Here is a 16,916-nt window from a genome sequence, read left to right on the forward strand (position 1 = left end):
TTGGCGCCACGCATCACGTGAGCCGGGCCATGGTCTTGGTGGATCGTTGGTCGGTCGTCCAACCGGACGACGCATTTTGGCTCGCCGATTGTTCATGAGTCGGCTGTATGTATGTGCAACGACTCCCGATTGGTCTTCGTGTGTGCTTAGTTACTGTTGGGTATCATTCAGGCCTTCGTGCAAGTGTTTGTCAGGTTGTGTGTGTACTTGGCGTGATTTCCACTGATGACTATTCTAGATGTCGGCATTCTGAGGGGAGTCGGTCGGTTGCTGCGCACCAGGGAAGTTATCTCCGCGAGGTGCAGTCGGCTGGGTCCGCTGGCGGTCACTGCACAGTGTCGGAGCGGGTGTGGAGCAGTCCGATCACTACGCGCTTCGTGGTTCACAGACCCAGGACGTCAAAGTTGAGTAGTGGTTTCAACTACCCAAGCCATGTCCATTCATGTTGTGTGGTTCGTTTCGGTGGTTTGCTGTTGGGGAGGTATTCCTCCGAGCAACACTGAATGTTTCTATTGCTGAAATTTAGCCGCCATGCGGTGGAATTAACTATTTTGGTTGACTACAATTCGAGTGCACCAGCGGAATTTTCTGCTTTGTGGCCGTTAGTGTTCCGGTTACACGCCCTGGCCACTAACGTAATTTCGGGCAGCGTCCTTTCCTCATCTGTTGTCGCTGTCCAACATGGTGTGTAGTTTTGACAGCTAATACATATTTCATTGTGGATAACCACGTTCGTAACTTTTTGTGTTTGAGTTCTCATGTACCGATTGGTGGCAAGCAAGTCGTTGTGTCGGTCGGTCCAGGGCTGTCCCCTGGTTGGGTTCCAACAGATAAAGTGTAGTTGGGCTCACCACCTGTCTCACCTAAGTGAACGAGGGCAGACCGACCTCCCTGGAGGCTTCTGAGTGCCGTTTTCTTTATTATCCTTCTCACCGGTGTTTAAATGCCTGTTTATAATCTATCATAGCCAATGATTTAAAAAATTCAGTCATGGACTGTGCGGCTGGTCCCGGCGGTGGTTCGAGTCCTCCCTCGGGCATGGGTGTGTGTGTGTGTGTTTGTCCTTAGGATAATTTAGGTTAGGTAGTGTGTAAGCTTAGGGACTGATGAAATTAGCAGTTAAGTCCCATAAGATTTCACACACATTTTTTTAAAAAAATCTTGTTTTTACTGAACTTTATGTATTTTTGAATTTTGGAAAGTCAATTGTGGGCATGAAGCCGCTTAAAACCTTATTCTTGAAATTACCCTTTAAGCAAAAACATTGTGGCCTTCTGCCTTAAAAGATTATGGTAATATATATTAAAATTTTCGAATTTAATTGTGCCCCTCAGCCGCTTGTATTGCACCTTGCATATTTTTGTTCTATCTACTATACCATGTATATTTTAATTATTTTATTTGCTATTGTGACTGCATTTTTCATTTTGTTGACTTTTAAAATTTCTTGTTTGGAGGCCCTCAGCCGTGAAATAATTGCCTTTTTAAAACTTGTAGTTCTAAAGGTTCGGCTATATGCCGTTTTCGTTTAAAGGTGTTATTAAATTACAATCAATTACAATTTTGAGTGAGCCTGACCGACACCTTATTTGGCCCTTTCCACAATCCTAATCACCTGTTCTGCCCTGCGGGTTTAGCGGGCGTCTCACTCTGTTGGAGGCCACACCCTATCGTTTAGCTGACATGGTTGCGGTTGTTTGTCTTCTTCTCGTGTGGACTGGCACCATTTGGTTTCGCAAGCGTTGCCTGTCCGCTAGTGGCAGCAGCGGTGGTTATCGGTATGTAGTAACTGTGGCCCTATCTTTGGGGCGACGTCATTGTTCTTCTGGGTCGTGTCAGTGGGCAGTTCGGTTGGGGTCTCAGGAGGAGCCAGGTCCGCACAGTGCAGGAACACGCTGGGACCGCTAGCGGAGCGCATGGACTGTCGGATCAAAGGCCTGTGGTCACGAGGGTGCACGACCTCGTCGTAAATCGGATCCTGGAAGTTTTAAGTTGAGTGCATTTGGATTCAAGTAGAGAAACCTCCACCATTGTGAGATCTTGCGATTCTCCAGTGACTTGGGTTCGTGTTGCTGCTCGTAGTGTTGCCGAGGCGAAGAGCAGCGAGAGGAGTGCTTGGGGAAGGCGGATCTGATTAGCTTTTCTGGACTTCTAATTACTATTTATTGCGTTTAGTTTGTTACTATTTGTTAAGTTCAACCAGCGGTATTTTTCCTGCTTCGTGGCCGCTAACGCCCCAGTTACCTGCCCTGGGGATTAGTGTATGTAACAGCAGTGCACGTTTCGTCGCCTTGCCGCTGCTGTCCGGTGAGGCTTGTAGTTTTCACAGCTTTCTTGATTGTAGGTTGGTTGGCGATTCTTCTATTCTGGTGGTAGTGATTCCTTTCTCGTTCTGGGTGCTCTGAGCACAGTATTCTGCGCACGGAGACCAGTCTGCTGGCTGCGGCTTTGGCGTATTTTTACATTTTTGCACTTGGTTTATTGGAACTCAGGTAGCCTTAGCAAGATTATCATTAGTCATTCGTTAGACTGCCACTAGTCTGAGTTAACCATCTTGTGTAGTGAATGCAACTCTTGGCTGCCTATCTCATCGCTCGTGAAAGTGTTTTTTTGCCAGACCTACGCAGAGGTCGATTCCTGGTGCACCGTCTGTCACTGGTCCTTGTGTTTTATTCTTGTATTTGCTGTTTTATTGTATGTTTCTAAATTTTTTTATATAATTGCCATTCTTGGCGTTACAGCAGGTTTAAATGATTGTGCTACGAAGTTAACCATCATTTTGTCTCACCTGTTTGGTGATCAGTTGCTTGTCCTTTTAAATTAACCATTGCTGTTGTATTTGCTGTTTTACTGTATGTTTTTTCAATTTTTTGTATAATTACCATCATTGCTATCAAGTTTATCATCATTTTGTCTCACCCGTTTGAAGATCAGTTGCCTGTCTTTTTAAATTAACGTTGCTATTGCATTCCTGTTTTACAGTATGTCTGTTAAGTATTTTTTTTTTTTTATAATTGCCGTTCTTGGCGTTAAAGCCCTTCAACCGTGAGTGTGGTTACTTGCCTTAAAATTCTAATTGGGATCACATTGGCTTGTTTTTAAAACATTATTTGCTGTGTCTGTATTTTATGCTCATTTGGTAAATTGTAACACACTGAAAGCACTATTAATTACGCAGTTGTTTATTCCTTAATTTATAACGTGTGATATCTTTGTTTATTGCTGAGTGTGGAATTACCGTTTTAAAATAAATGTTTGTAACTGCAAAAGGGAACCAACAGTAACTGATTACGGCCCCGTCCACAATCGTAAACGAATCCTGACTTCCTTGACTACCAGGCTCGATTCCGTTAACGAAAGAGCTGACAGCGTTAACCATGGAACAAAATTACGCTCCAAGCTGTGTACTGTCCATCTCAGCAAACCTCTCTCCATTATCTTTAACAGTTCATATAACAGACACACCAGTATCTAGGTGGATTGTGTAGATAAGCGAAGATCCCATATTTTATTGCTGAATCTGTTTTATTTCAGTGCCTCGTTGACTCAAGTAATGCCAGAGTACATAGTCCGTTCGTCTTGAATAGCACAAATGGTATGTCTAGTTCAACGTCCTACTCGGATCGGACAGAGTGTCTTGTATACCAGCGCCGCGTCACCTGTCTACACGTTACACACTGTGGAGAGTGCCGCTGTTCATACCGGGCTGGCAATCAGACTTACACGCGTCCGGTCCTGGAAAACGGCTCGCGCTTAAAAGGCTTCCTCCCACCACTCGATGTCAAGTTGTCTGCCGTCAGGTTGAGCGCCTCAACACGCGTCAGCGAGGAACGTCGATCCTTCGCCAGATGTAAATTCTGCTTCTTTTGGCATCGATGCCGTACAGGTCCTGACTGCCATCGCCAAATGTGTCCAACGTTTGGTTCACTGACTGATTCAGAGACAGCCGCACACTCAGCTCAAATTAGGCCCGGTCCCAGCACTTAGGAGGTGCATAGCTGCGCGTCGGCTGCTCCGATTTCCTTTCAGCACGAGTAAAGCTATCAAGTTTTTTCTCAGCTTTGTTAAGTGGTACGGTGAGACACGATACCGAGCAGGTATGCCGGGTGGAATTTTTCTCGCCCTAATCGGCTAAACGTAGCTCTTGTACAACAACTCAGACGTGAGAATTATTAGCTGCTCAGAGAACAGGCGCTGCTACCGTGGAAGTTCCCTGAATGTGGAAACCAGTCCGTTTTCCTACCTCTCACCAGCAGCGGGCAATACGAGGGACATTCTTTTCCTTTGCATAGCTAAAATAATGTTTCGCGAGCCTTCACAAACTAAGTTCTGTTAGGATACGAATAAAACATTTTAATACTTAAACAAAACTCGTAAAACTATATCTGTACTTTACTTCTCTGTATAATCACTATTCAAATTTAAGCCTTTATCACATCTTGTAACCAAATGCCACATTCCCTGTCCATAAAATTCTGCTGGTTGAAATTGTAGCTAGATTGCCGGAAAGCCTCGTCTTGGCTCGATTCTCTCCAGTTCATCTTCATGGCCTTTTCACGAGATATTCGTAAGAGGAAGCAGTATATCCGATTTGCTGACTTTTCTAAGAACATCCGCTTTCGGAACTTCAGTTGTGGACTACGCAGTGAACCAAATCGATTCTCTTCCAGTACCTGACACTGAAATTTGTTCATAATTTACGTGACATTTTCGTACTTACTAAATGAACCTCTAACGAAACGAGCCGCCTTACTTTGGATTTTCTCTACAAATCCTGTCTTTTTTTTTTCAGGCTGGTCCGATGCGTACACCAAGAGACACTCTCCTGCGCTATCCTCTCAATCGCAGAGTAGCACTTGCACCCTAAATTCTCAATTATTTGTTCAATATACTCAAATACTTGTCTCCTCCTGCAATTTTTAACCTCTACAGCTCCCCTTGGTATCGTAGAGTTATTACCCTGATGTTTTAACACATGTCGTATCATACTGTCCCTACATGTTGTCAGTGTTTTCCAAATACTCCTTTCGTAGTTGATTCGGCAGAGAACTCCTTCATTCTTTCTCTTATCTGTCCACCTAACCTGATACTGACTGCTCTCATGATGATAAGCCAGGAAACGTCATTGCCGGCTGGAGTGACCGAGCGGTTCTAGGCGCCACAGTCTGGAGCTGCGCGACCGCTACGGTCGCAGGTTCGAATCCTGACTCGGGCATGGATGTGTGTGATGTCCTTTGGTTAGTTAGGTTTAAGTAGTTCTAAGTTCTAGGGGACTGATAACCTCAGAAGTTAAGTCCCGTAGTGCTCAGAGCCATTTGAACCATTTTATTGAAACGTCATTTCAGATGAAACAGAAAAGCTACAGATCTCAAAAACTGCAATAAGAGATTGGAAGAGGGAAGATCTGCAGAGTGATAATTCTTTATTTTCTGAGAGTGATCACCGTACATACAGAAGCTTGTCTCCAATTCAGTGCTTTGAACTGTTTCGGAATGACAAAAGAATTAAATTTCTCAGTGCTGAATCTACAAAATATGCTTTGTTCACGAACTGCCCAGATCCCAAAATAGTACATGAAGAATTTAAGGTTTTCTAGGAATTCTAACTCTCTCGAGCTATAATCCTCTGCCTAACAGAAGATGTAACTAAGATTCAGTATTGGACATAAGAAATGAAATGTTCCACAAATTGATGAGAAGAGCCCGATTTGACACAATTACGAGATTCATTCACTGAATTGATAACGCACAAATCAATCTAAACGATAAAATGTAGAAACTTCGTCCATTAACAGATATGTTAAAAAATTTGTTTTCTCTAAATTTTCAGCCTGAGCAAGATTTGGATTATGATGTAAGCATGAAAAAGTATTTTGGCAGGCATGGATTGCAAACAATTTCTGAAAGGTAAACCCATTAGATTTTGTCCACAGCATGGTGCCTAAACGTCAACGTGTGTTATCTAGCGGATTTTCAAATATACCAAGGAACTAAGACACAAAGCAACGAAGTGTACGAGAAAGCATTTGGAAGATGTGCTGCGCCTTTGGTGCAAATGATTTATCCACTTCCTGATAAAAGCAAAAATCTGCCCTACGGGTTTTATTTTGATAATCTGTTTACGTCGTCTACATTGTTGGTTCACCTAAAAGAACGAGGTTATAGTGCAACTGGCACTATTCGTGAGAATCGTCTGCCCAAAGAATGTGAACTTATACTCACCAAGACAATGTACAAAAGGAATAAGACAGGAGATTCTGATTACAAGAGCAGCAAGGAAAGTGGAATGATTACTACCAGATGGCTAGATAATCCTGCAGTAACAATTGCATCTATTAGCCATGGGATCAATCCAGTAGCTCTGTGGGCTAATATTCAGGACAGGAGAAGAAAAGAATACTTGTACCGCAACCACATGTTATAACAAAAATATGGGGGGAACTGACAAAAGTGTAGCGCTGAAGTTTTACAAAATAATTAGCTTCAAAATGGAATAGAATTTTAGAAGTTTTCCCTTCATAATGAATGAAGTGAGAAACCCAGGTCACTTATCCTACCACGTGGTGAAGAGCCAGGAAGCAAGATCTGTTGATGCTACACGTAATGCAACCACAAGATCGAGGTAACTGCTAAACTCTGTAAGAGTGGAAGAACACTACGCGAAAGTACGAAAACAGATCAATGCTCAGTCCAAGGATATTGTTGATGATTTCCGCACTGGCTGTCCCATAAAGATGTAGAAGTTAATGAAAAACTAAATTGTGTATTAGAGCGCGTTGTACAAGAATCTGTCACAGCCGTTTTGTCGTAACGAGACAATTCTGACTAATTATTAAACTCTGAATTAGCTGAAAAAAAGTCCTACTGCTGCAGATCATATCCATTATGCTAACGAAGGAAATTTCAATAACTTATCACCAAAGCTTATGCCATATGCCCCATGACTCACTCTGTCTTGCTTGAGAAAAGTTTTCTGTAGTATAGACACTGCCAAGATCTCATACCCAAGAAATATAAATCTAAATCTACATGGTTATCTGCAATTCACACTTAAGTGCCTGACAGAGGCTTCATCGAACCGTTTTCATACTACTTCTCTACCATTCCGCTCTCGAATGGCGCCTGGGAAAAAGGAACACCTAAATCTTTCCGTTCGAGCTGTGATTTCTCTTATTTTATTTTGATGATCATTTCTCCCTACGTGGGTGGGTGTCAACAAAATATTTTCGCATTCGGAAGAGAAAGTTGATGATTGAAATTTCGTAAATAGATCTCGCCGCGCCGGCCGGAGTGGCCGTGCGGTTCTGGGCGCTACAGTCTGGAGCCGAGCGACCGCTACGGTCGCAGGTTCGAATCCTGCCTCGGGCATGGATGTGTGTGATGTCCTTACGTTAGTTACGTTTAAGTGGTTCTAAGTTCTAGGAGACTGATGATCTCAGAAGTTAAGTCGCATAGTGCTCAGAGCCATTTGAACCAAGATCTCGCCGCAAAGAAAGCCGCCTTTGTTTCAGTGAGTGCCACCCCAACTCGCGTATCATATCAGTGACAACTCACCCCTATTGCGCGATAACACGAAACGAGCTGCCCTTCTTTGCACTTTTTCGATGTCCTCCGTTAATCCCATCTGGTAAGGATCCCACCCCGCGCAGCAATATTCCAGCAGAGGACGGACAAGTGTAATGGAGGCTGTCTCTGTAGTGGATTTGTCGCATCTTCTAGGTGTTCTGCCAACAAAGCGCAGTCTTTGTTTCGCCCTCCCCGCAATATTATCTATGTTACTCGTAATTGTAATTCCTAGCTATTTAGTCGAATTGACAGCCCTTAGATTGGTGCGATTTATCGTATACCCAAAATTTATCGGATTTCTTTTAGTACCCATGTGTATGACCTCGCACTTTTATTTGCTTAGTGTCATTTGCCACTTCACGTCAGATTGTATTTATTCCACGGTCTTGGAGTTAACAGCAAAAGATTCAGTTCACCACCGGCTGTATACAAGGTGATGGAGCCCCTTACGTCACGAACACAGCAGAACTCTGCCAAACTTATGAGCAGTTTTAGTGAGAATTTTTATCTAATGTAAGTATTGCTCAAGGGGCCATCAAGAGAGACTGAGATACAGGTATTCAATCTAGAGCTCCTTCATACTACACAGGGTACTCTTCGAAAATATTTTATGAAATTTTTAAACAAACTCGTTACTGGGACGAGAATAGTTCTCACAAAGATGTGTTAAGAACGCTGAAGCCGAAATCACCTCATACAGGTGCCGGAAGAGGATTTAGAACATTTTATGTTTATTGTAAATTCCGTCGGTGTTATTGATGAAGACATGAAGGTCCATTATCATAATAATAATGGCCAATATGTCACGCCGCAATCAAGTCGTCGCAGAATCACAGCACTGACGTACTGAAGGTTAACGCGCTGCTCCAGTGACGTCACCTCTCATAGTGTTCAGAGCCATTTAAACCATTTTTGATCCACATCCGGTGAGGTAGGAAACGGTAGGGTAATGGATATGAGTGCGGGATAAGGAAGTATTATCAATGTCCGAACAGGGGAGCTACGAGCTGGAGGAACTACGAGAGTATCAGAGAGAGAACACTACGATCTGTCCATCTAGAATGGTTCAAACTGGGGAAAAGACATGCGAGGTAGAACTGTTCTTGGGCTTGCATTGGATCGATTCGGTTATCAATAGGGAAGCCGAAGGGAATGTCTTGGATGAAACTGCAGCACAGTGGGACACTAATTAATGGTACGACGTCTGACATAGTCGATACGACATTCCGTTTTCCGGCTACAATTACTGGTTAAAGTATTATAAATTGAAACAGCTAGTTTTGCATTGGTTAGGGACACCATTGGAAGTTTTGCCAACGCAGAATTTAACCTTCCTAAATCGGCATCTACATCTACATAGATATTCTGCAAGCCATCGTACGGTGCATGGCGGAGGGTACCATATACCACAACTAGTCGTTAACTCCCATGTTCCACTCGCAAGTAGAGGGTAAAACGACTGTCTATATGGCTCTATATGAGCACTAACTTACCGTATCTTATCTTCGCGGACCTTAGGCGCAGTGTTTTAGCGTCAGTAGAATCGTTGCCTAGTCAGCTTCAACTGTCGGTTCTCTTAAGTGTGCCTCGAAAAGAACATCGCCTTCCCTACCGGGATTCCCATTTGGGTTCCCAAAGCACCTCCGCGACACTTACTACCGATAACAAGTCTAGCAGCCTGCTTCTGAACTGCTTCGATGTCTTCCTTCAGTCTGGCCTGGTACGCATCCCAAACACTCGAGCAGTACTCAAGAATAGGTCGTGTCAGCGTCCTAAATGCGGTCTCCCTTACATGTGAACCACACTTTTCTAAAATTCGCCCAATAAACCGAAGTGCAGCATTCACCTCCCCTGCGACATTTCGTATCCCTTTGCAACATTACGCTCAGATATTTAAACGACTGCACTGTGTCTAGCTGGACAGTAGTAATACTGTATCGGAACATTACAGGTTTGTTCTTCCTACCCATCCGCATTAACCTACATTTTTTCGGCATTTAGAACTAGTTGACATTCATCACACCAACTAGAAGTTTCGTCTAAGTCGTCTTGTATCTTCCTACAGTCACTCATCTTCGACATCTTACCGTACACCACAGCATCATCAGCAAACAGCCGCAGATTGCTGCCCACCCTGTCCGCCAAATCATTTATGTATGCAGAGAACAACAGCGCTCCTGTCACACTTTCCTGGGGCACTCCTGACGATGAACGCTCGCCGTCGAGGACAACATACTGGTCTATGTTGCATAAGAAGTCTTCTAGTCACTCGCATACCTGTGAACTTGCTCCATATAAATGATACTTTGAAGCAGGATCGCCGGCCGGTGTGGCCGTGCGGTTCTGGGCGCTTCAGTCTGGAACCGCGTGACCGCTACAGTCGCAGGTTCAAATCCTGCCTCGGGCATGGATGTGTGTGATGTCCTTAGGTTAGTTAGGTTTAAGTAGTTCTAAGTTCTAGGGGACTGATGACCACAGATGTTAAGTCCCATAGTGCTCAGAGCCATTTTTTTGAAGCAAGATCTACTGCGTTCACTGCACGAATTACAAACGTTCGGGATATACAACAACATCGCAATGGACAACGTCGTGATGTTGTGACTATAAGCATGACAGATGACAGAGCTGTAGTGGTTAGATTTGCGATTTGTGTATCCCCTTCCACATTAAACGAAAACCAGTACGTCATTCGAAATTACCAGTTTATCAGACAGTCGTTACGTGATTACCACTAGGGAATAAGCAATAATTAAAAGAATATAAGAGTGCTATGTTACTAATTAAATGAGGAGTAAACGGTATTGTGAATCTGGTACCGTGCACCGCGGAATTTGAATCCGCGCCAGACGTCATGGACGTCGAAGACCTCTAGGTCTCTCCACCATCGCGCCGCAAGCTGTGACGGCGCACGCCTCCTGGCCCGCATTTAGAGTGAGGGCGCCACAGTGGAACACGTGGTTGCAGCGGCCAATAGCGGCGCCCCCGATACCTTACTTAAGTGCCTGCCTCGCGCTCAGCCAGCTATGATCTCATCCCCTTCCCCCACCTCCTCCTCTTCCTTGAAAGGCTACCGATCCTGTACACCTCCCGCAAACTCGATCCTCCTCATCCGCTTGTCTCACCCGTCCTCTCCCACCCCCGCCCGCTGCCGTGCCTGTATTCCCACGTCCCACCCCGTCTCCATCTCTCCACCCTCCACACTCTCTCCCAAGGTGGCTTCCGCCAGCTCCCCCTCCCTGATGATGTCCTCCTCCCCTCCATCTACCCTTCCTATCAACTTTGATCCTCCCCCCCTCTTCCTGTGTCCTTTCCTTTAGGCACCCTCCCTCCTTTCTCTTTCCTTTTCCCCAATCCCCTCCCTCCTTCCCTCTTCCCCCGGGCTTCCCCTCCACCTTCCTCCCTTCCCCCTATCTCCCCTGCCTGTGGCATCTGCTCTCCCCTCTCCTTCTCCCACCCCCTCCTCCTCCTCTCTTGGCAGGTCCCCGGACTCGTACATGGTTAGTGAACATTAGGGCGCCGGAGATCAATGCCTCTTGTTCTGTGTGTGCCGTCGTTTTGTGCTTAAGTGCTTCAGTGTTATTCGTTTTGTGCACCTACGTTCACGTGTGACAATTTTCTTCTCTGTCTGTGTCCAAGTGTATGCACAATTTTATCTTGGACTGTACGTCCGTGAACTGCACCTTGTATTTTAAAAAGTGTTTGTCTCCGTTTATATGTCCACCCTGTTTATTCTCGAAATGTCTTCATTTGTCTCTTTGTGTTTCTCTGCGGCCCGAGAGCGGCGTAGTGTGCTGCTGCAGGCCTGCCTGTAATACAGGTTTCAAAATGACAATAAAGGAAAAAAAAAAAAAGCTCAGCCAGCAGTCTAATCTTGCTTAGGTCGGGTTACACCTCGCTTTGCGCTAGACCGACACCCCCGGGATAACAAGGCCGTCCAGCAGTGTTAGTGACGTCACACTAAGCGGCCCATAGCCTACGCAGAAGTCCATGGACACCTCCGTACAGACGCGCCTGATGCTTTGTCCGTCATACAGAAAGGAGCGAACTATAATTCGTACCAAAGACCAAATTATATATATTCTTGTAAACAGCATAAAGGTTCATAACGAAATACCGATTACATATACGGGCAGGAATAAGTTTAATCGATTGAGGAACTTTGCCACTATTTTATAATTTTCAGAACACTATTTAGCTTTAAAAGTCGCATACAGGGAGTGACAAATGCCAACTGACAGCAGGACTTAACGTTTTCAAGCTATTACACTCAAAGTAAATTATCTTAAACACTGTCATACATAGCAAAACCCTCACAACTTTCGTTTACAATAAGGTAACAAGAGTTCGCTTTATCTCATAAAACACATGACTATTGTGAATTTACTCATATGTTCATGGTGACAGCTCTTTTCAAGAATTTTTACAAGTGTATCCCCAGTAATAAAGAATGGACACAAAAGATAGATATCAAATATTCTCCTTTTAACATAGACATCACTGAACACAAGATTCTGTCTTGTACTGTGATACTAAGGGACTGCTCTTTCCTTTAAGAAAAGCCTGACAATTTGAAGTTCACTCTGCTTTTGAAGATACACTTCTTGAAACAATATTAAAAATGTTATGAAAGGTAAGGAAATGAAAAACAACCAAGTGCATTACATGTAAGAATGTGAGCAAAAGGCTGAGGCTCTCTTTACTTGCCATTTTCAATCTCTCTACAGCTTTTCCACGTAGAAATCACCAACTGCAAGTCTCATTATTGCTGTCTATTACTAACAAAGTGCTTTTCTATTTAGAAAACCTGACAATTTGATGTTCATTCTGGTACTGAAGATAAACACTTTTCAGAGGAGTTCTAGAACCTATTCCTGCCCGTATATGTAATCGGTATTTCGTTATGAACCTTTATGCTGTTTACAAGAATACATATAATTTGGTCTTTGGTTCGAATTATAGTTCGCTCCTTTCTGTATGACGGACAGAAGATCGTTAGCATCAGGCGCGTCTGTACGGAGGTGTCCGTGGACTGCTGCGTCGGCTATGGGCCGCTTAGTGTGACGTCACTAACACTGCTGGAAGGCCTTGTTATCCCGGGGGTGTCGGCTAGACTGCTTACTTCCTGGTTCGTGTATGAGTATGTTTCCTTTTGACTATGTTGTTCGGTCTTGTCGTATTCGTTCTGTCCTACGTCGGTCGTGTCCGCCCTCTTCCCTTGTGTTGTTGTTCGCGCACCTCTCCGCGGTTCCCGGCGCGCCTTCCGTCTGTGCTACCCCGCGACCGTCCTGGTCGCAGTTACAACAGAGAACTTAAGTATGTGGGCTGTGTTCTGAAAAAAGAGTAGGCTAGCGTGTAAATAGTGACCTAAACCACGTAAATAATAGTAAGATAAGTTGCTTCGTAAGATGTTGCCAATTACAGATTAAGCGGAATAACTTTGGTTGCTAGCTCAACTGTATTAAACAAGAGTAACTAAAATGTACAATGTAAACATTCCTGTAAATGTTCTAGGAACATCTAGAATCAAATACGAGACAGATTTGCTAAGAGGAGAGCGAATGAAGCGCCACGAAATAATAGGCTTGGGGATGGAGGAGAGTTTTAGATGTCTTTCCTTGCTAACGCAAGAGGCAAGGAAAACCGGTGAATATGCAACTGCCAGATGGACTGCCAACAAGGAAAGAATGCTGATGTTACGTGTAATGCGGCCACAAGGTGGAGGTAATTGCTGGTTGTCCAATACGCCCATACAGTAAAATGACATTGTAGAGAGAGGAAGATGCTGTCATTGTGCGAGGTACCGGGGCTAGCAGTGTATTTAACACTAAATTCTTCTAGAATCTTCATATGGAAATGATGCTCTTAGCCCCCCCCCCCCTCCCCCCTTTTCTAACTCCGACTTTTGCTGTTGCTCATGGATTAAGAAGAAACGTGAACTTGCTGTAATCGACCCTGCAAGTGGAGTAGAAAAGAGTTTGTTACCTGCAATAATTTAATTTGATGGAAATTAATTTGATAAAGGAAAGTTTCATTAACGTAGTGAGAAATGAAAGGGATTCTCTACCGATCTACAGAATGAAAGTTATGTCCAAAAATAACAATTTGATTTGTTATGACTAAACTCAAAATGACAAACAAAACAAATGAAACATTTACAATACATCAAATTAGATACTCAAGTAAATGCTGTGAAGGTGAAGTTGTCCATAAACTAGCTTGTAACATTTATGACCAAGTGGTGTGTGGAGCCAATTCCTTACAACTCCAATCTTAAGAAAAACACCCAGTCAACCCAACATTAATTGCTGCTACAGTAGTGAGAACTCAGACAATCAACACCCAAGACAGAACCACGTTAGAAAAGATGGGAACAGGCGCACTCTGCTGAGCTCTGATTATCACATAGCAAAATTCCCTTATCTGCCGGTGCTGCGGACATACATTTCCAAGCTGTCTTCTTAACTGGAAGGACAGGATCTGGCATACCGCAGGCAATGGCTGGTTGCTTCGACGTCCCGTCGTGGTGATGATAATGTCGCGAGGATAGCCCGAAACAAATTATCCTGGTCTGGTTGTTCCAGACAAGACTTCCTAGCAATGCAAATGCGCCTCTGAGGGAGACGAAGAAGGCCCGCCACACAATCACTGACAGTACAGTGATTGGTTTTAACAAGCGAAGTCACACAGTAACTCCGATACAGTCAACTTTAGCCAAAACTGCTCAAGACAGACAACATAGGCCGCTTGTACGCAGAACGCTCAATTGCCAACTGTACTCGGAAAGTTCAGCAACTTTGTCAAACAGTTACAATTAAATGAAAGTGTATTAGACAGCCAACAGAAGGCAGGCGAGAGCTGTCTTGTATCCTACTCTGACCGAAAGGCGAGATTCGTCTCTCCCAAGAGCACCCGTTCAAGCAGAACACAGAACATTACTGCCCCCACGACAGTGGCCGTGGTTAAATGTGCCAATCAGCAACCCAAAAACCGGCGGAAAATTCCATTCTATTGCCGGAGCACTACTATTCCACCAATGGAGGTACTTGGCGCCAATTTCTGCACCGATTTTGCTACATCACAGAGCTATCCCCTGAGCACATCAATCACAGTTATGATTTTGCAGAAAACTCGGGAATTTGCCCGCCAAAACTGCTTGGGAACACAAGTCATTCCCACGCCTCGCTCGTAGCTCGTCAGAAAGCATTTTCAATAAGTTTCTGCAAAGTAATGGAACCTCTAACCCCAGCCGCTCCCTCAGGCCCCTGTGGGCGTATCGCCCCCGCTCTTTGACAATGTCGGTATCTAGACCGCATCCACTCGGCTCCCTCACACCCATCGGCATAACCCTTTCAAGATCAGTGGAGCCCGCCTGTCACCAGACCACCCGGGTGACGAGAGACTCTGCGTGGGAAGTCCGCGTGTGAAGGAATAGCAACTTTTCACCGCATGCAATTAGAGAGGAAAATATTCATATCTTCTGAGTTCTCAATACCAGCCTTTTAATGACCATACTCGGCTATACTTCCCCAAATCGAATTAATCCGAGTAAGATATAAATATGAGAGGGGGCAAGTCACTGTGTGCATCATAAAGGCATGCCACCTCTCAATTGTGTTGATCAAGCTGAATGGAGTAAAGAGTCATAACACGAACGTGACAATGATTATTAAAAGTCATAATGATGCAGCATATGTCCACCACTTCTGAAAGACAAAGTTAAGATGCTTTTCAGCTACAGCCAAACAAAGTGTGCAGATAACTGATCCGTCAAGAGAAACAGTCCAACTGAAGTCATCATCGTATAACAATAGCACAGCACGTTTCTTGTCTAAGCATTACTCTTATCCAGTGGCTTCATGTTCTTGTCCACACTTCGCAGCCAATCAGCCTGTGGGTAGGTCCTGTACCGGTGCATCTTCCGTCTGTGGAGACTGTCTTCAGACTTTGATCTAACAGCGAGTTCTGTCAAGATGACTGTTTTCACTGTTAGCCACAGCGTTGCCTTTCCAGTCGAGACTCATGGGAAGCTGTGGGTGACATTCACAACAAAGTCTTCTAGAGGTGGACCAGCGAACAATCATTGTCGCGGAAGGATGTGCTGCAGCTGCAGCCCACTTTCTGTATCTGTAGGTGTACTCCAATCCTGTGGGCCTTATTGCTGTCAGTGGCCGCAGTCTGACTCAGGCCGACGTGGCACACTCCGTGTAGGGTTGCTTCACATTCAGTAGGACGACGGTTCTAATTCGCGTCTGACCATACAGATTTAGATTTTCCGTGATTTCCCTAAATCGCTCCAGGCAAATGTTGGAATGGTGCCTTAGACAGTGCACAGACGGTTTCCTTCCCTAGCCTCGACTCAGTCCAAGCTTTTTCTCCGTCTCTAATGAACTTGATGTCGACGAAACGTTAAATCCTAATCTCCTTTATTACTGCTACATGTAGAGCCAGTGAATTTCCAGTGAACAGTCTATGATTTTAGTGAGAGCTCTCTGGTAAGCCACTGTAATGCGCTGCTAACGCCAGATGCAATGTAGGCGTTACCAGACGAGCTGCAGTCAAGATACTGCGTCATCGCTTGGTGCTGACTACATGCCACCACCATGCAGTGGCCAAAACAGTGTGTCGCACGTGGGTGTCAGCGCATTCGAGTGAGACTAGCGCCCTGCTACTCGCCACCAGTTCTGGCAGATATGAATGAAGAACAGTCTATTTTGGAACAACAAATGCTCGTTTGTTAATCATGTGCCTTTGCAGACAGAGTAGGATATATCCTACCGAGCAACAGCTCGCCCCTGCCCAAGGGGTGAGGGTCCAGTCTCTTCCCGAGCTCTATGATCCATTCAGTCACTTAATGTACCAACCAGTTGCCAGGTGATTACACTGTATTTACAGTATACAAAAAGTCAGTTTATAAAGCCCCATTTCCATTACGATTGGCTTAAAAATGATGGTTATATTCAATCTAAATGTGGTAGACTGGACGTTGAGCACCTAGCTACAGAGCAGCCGTCTGCAGAGTTTAAAACTGACAGAATAACTACAAGCTACGGACAATAATTTGCAAAAGCTGTAAACTATATCTTCTGTATGGAATTTCGGCAGTAATATGAAGCAGAAGAGGTGCCAGTGTACAGAGCAAGACTTGAAATGTTTGAACAGTAGTGTCATGCAGGAAATAAGAGGCAAAATTAAAAGACGCTATTGTTCTCGCCTAAAATAAGCAGAGGGAAGAATAGAAATAATTGTTAAAGTCATAAACAGATATTTTAGTGGTAGAAGGCTATGTATATATTAGAATTCTAGAACGTACCTTCTTTGTATTTGTCAAACTCTTTCCTGGAGAAATAAACA

The sequence above is a fragment of the Schistocerca americana genome, chromosome 7, assembly GCF_021461395.2.
Source record: "Schistocerca americana isolate TAMUIC-IGC-003095 chromosome 7, iqSchAmer2.1, whole genome shotgun sequence".
In the NCBI taxonomy this organism is placed as follows: Eukaryota; Metazoa; Arthropoda; class Insecta; order Orthoptera; family Acrididae; genus Schistocerca; species Schistocerca americana.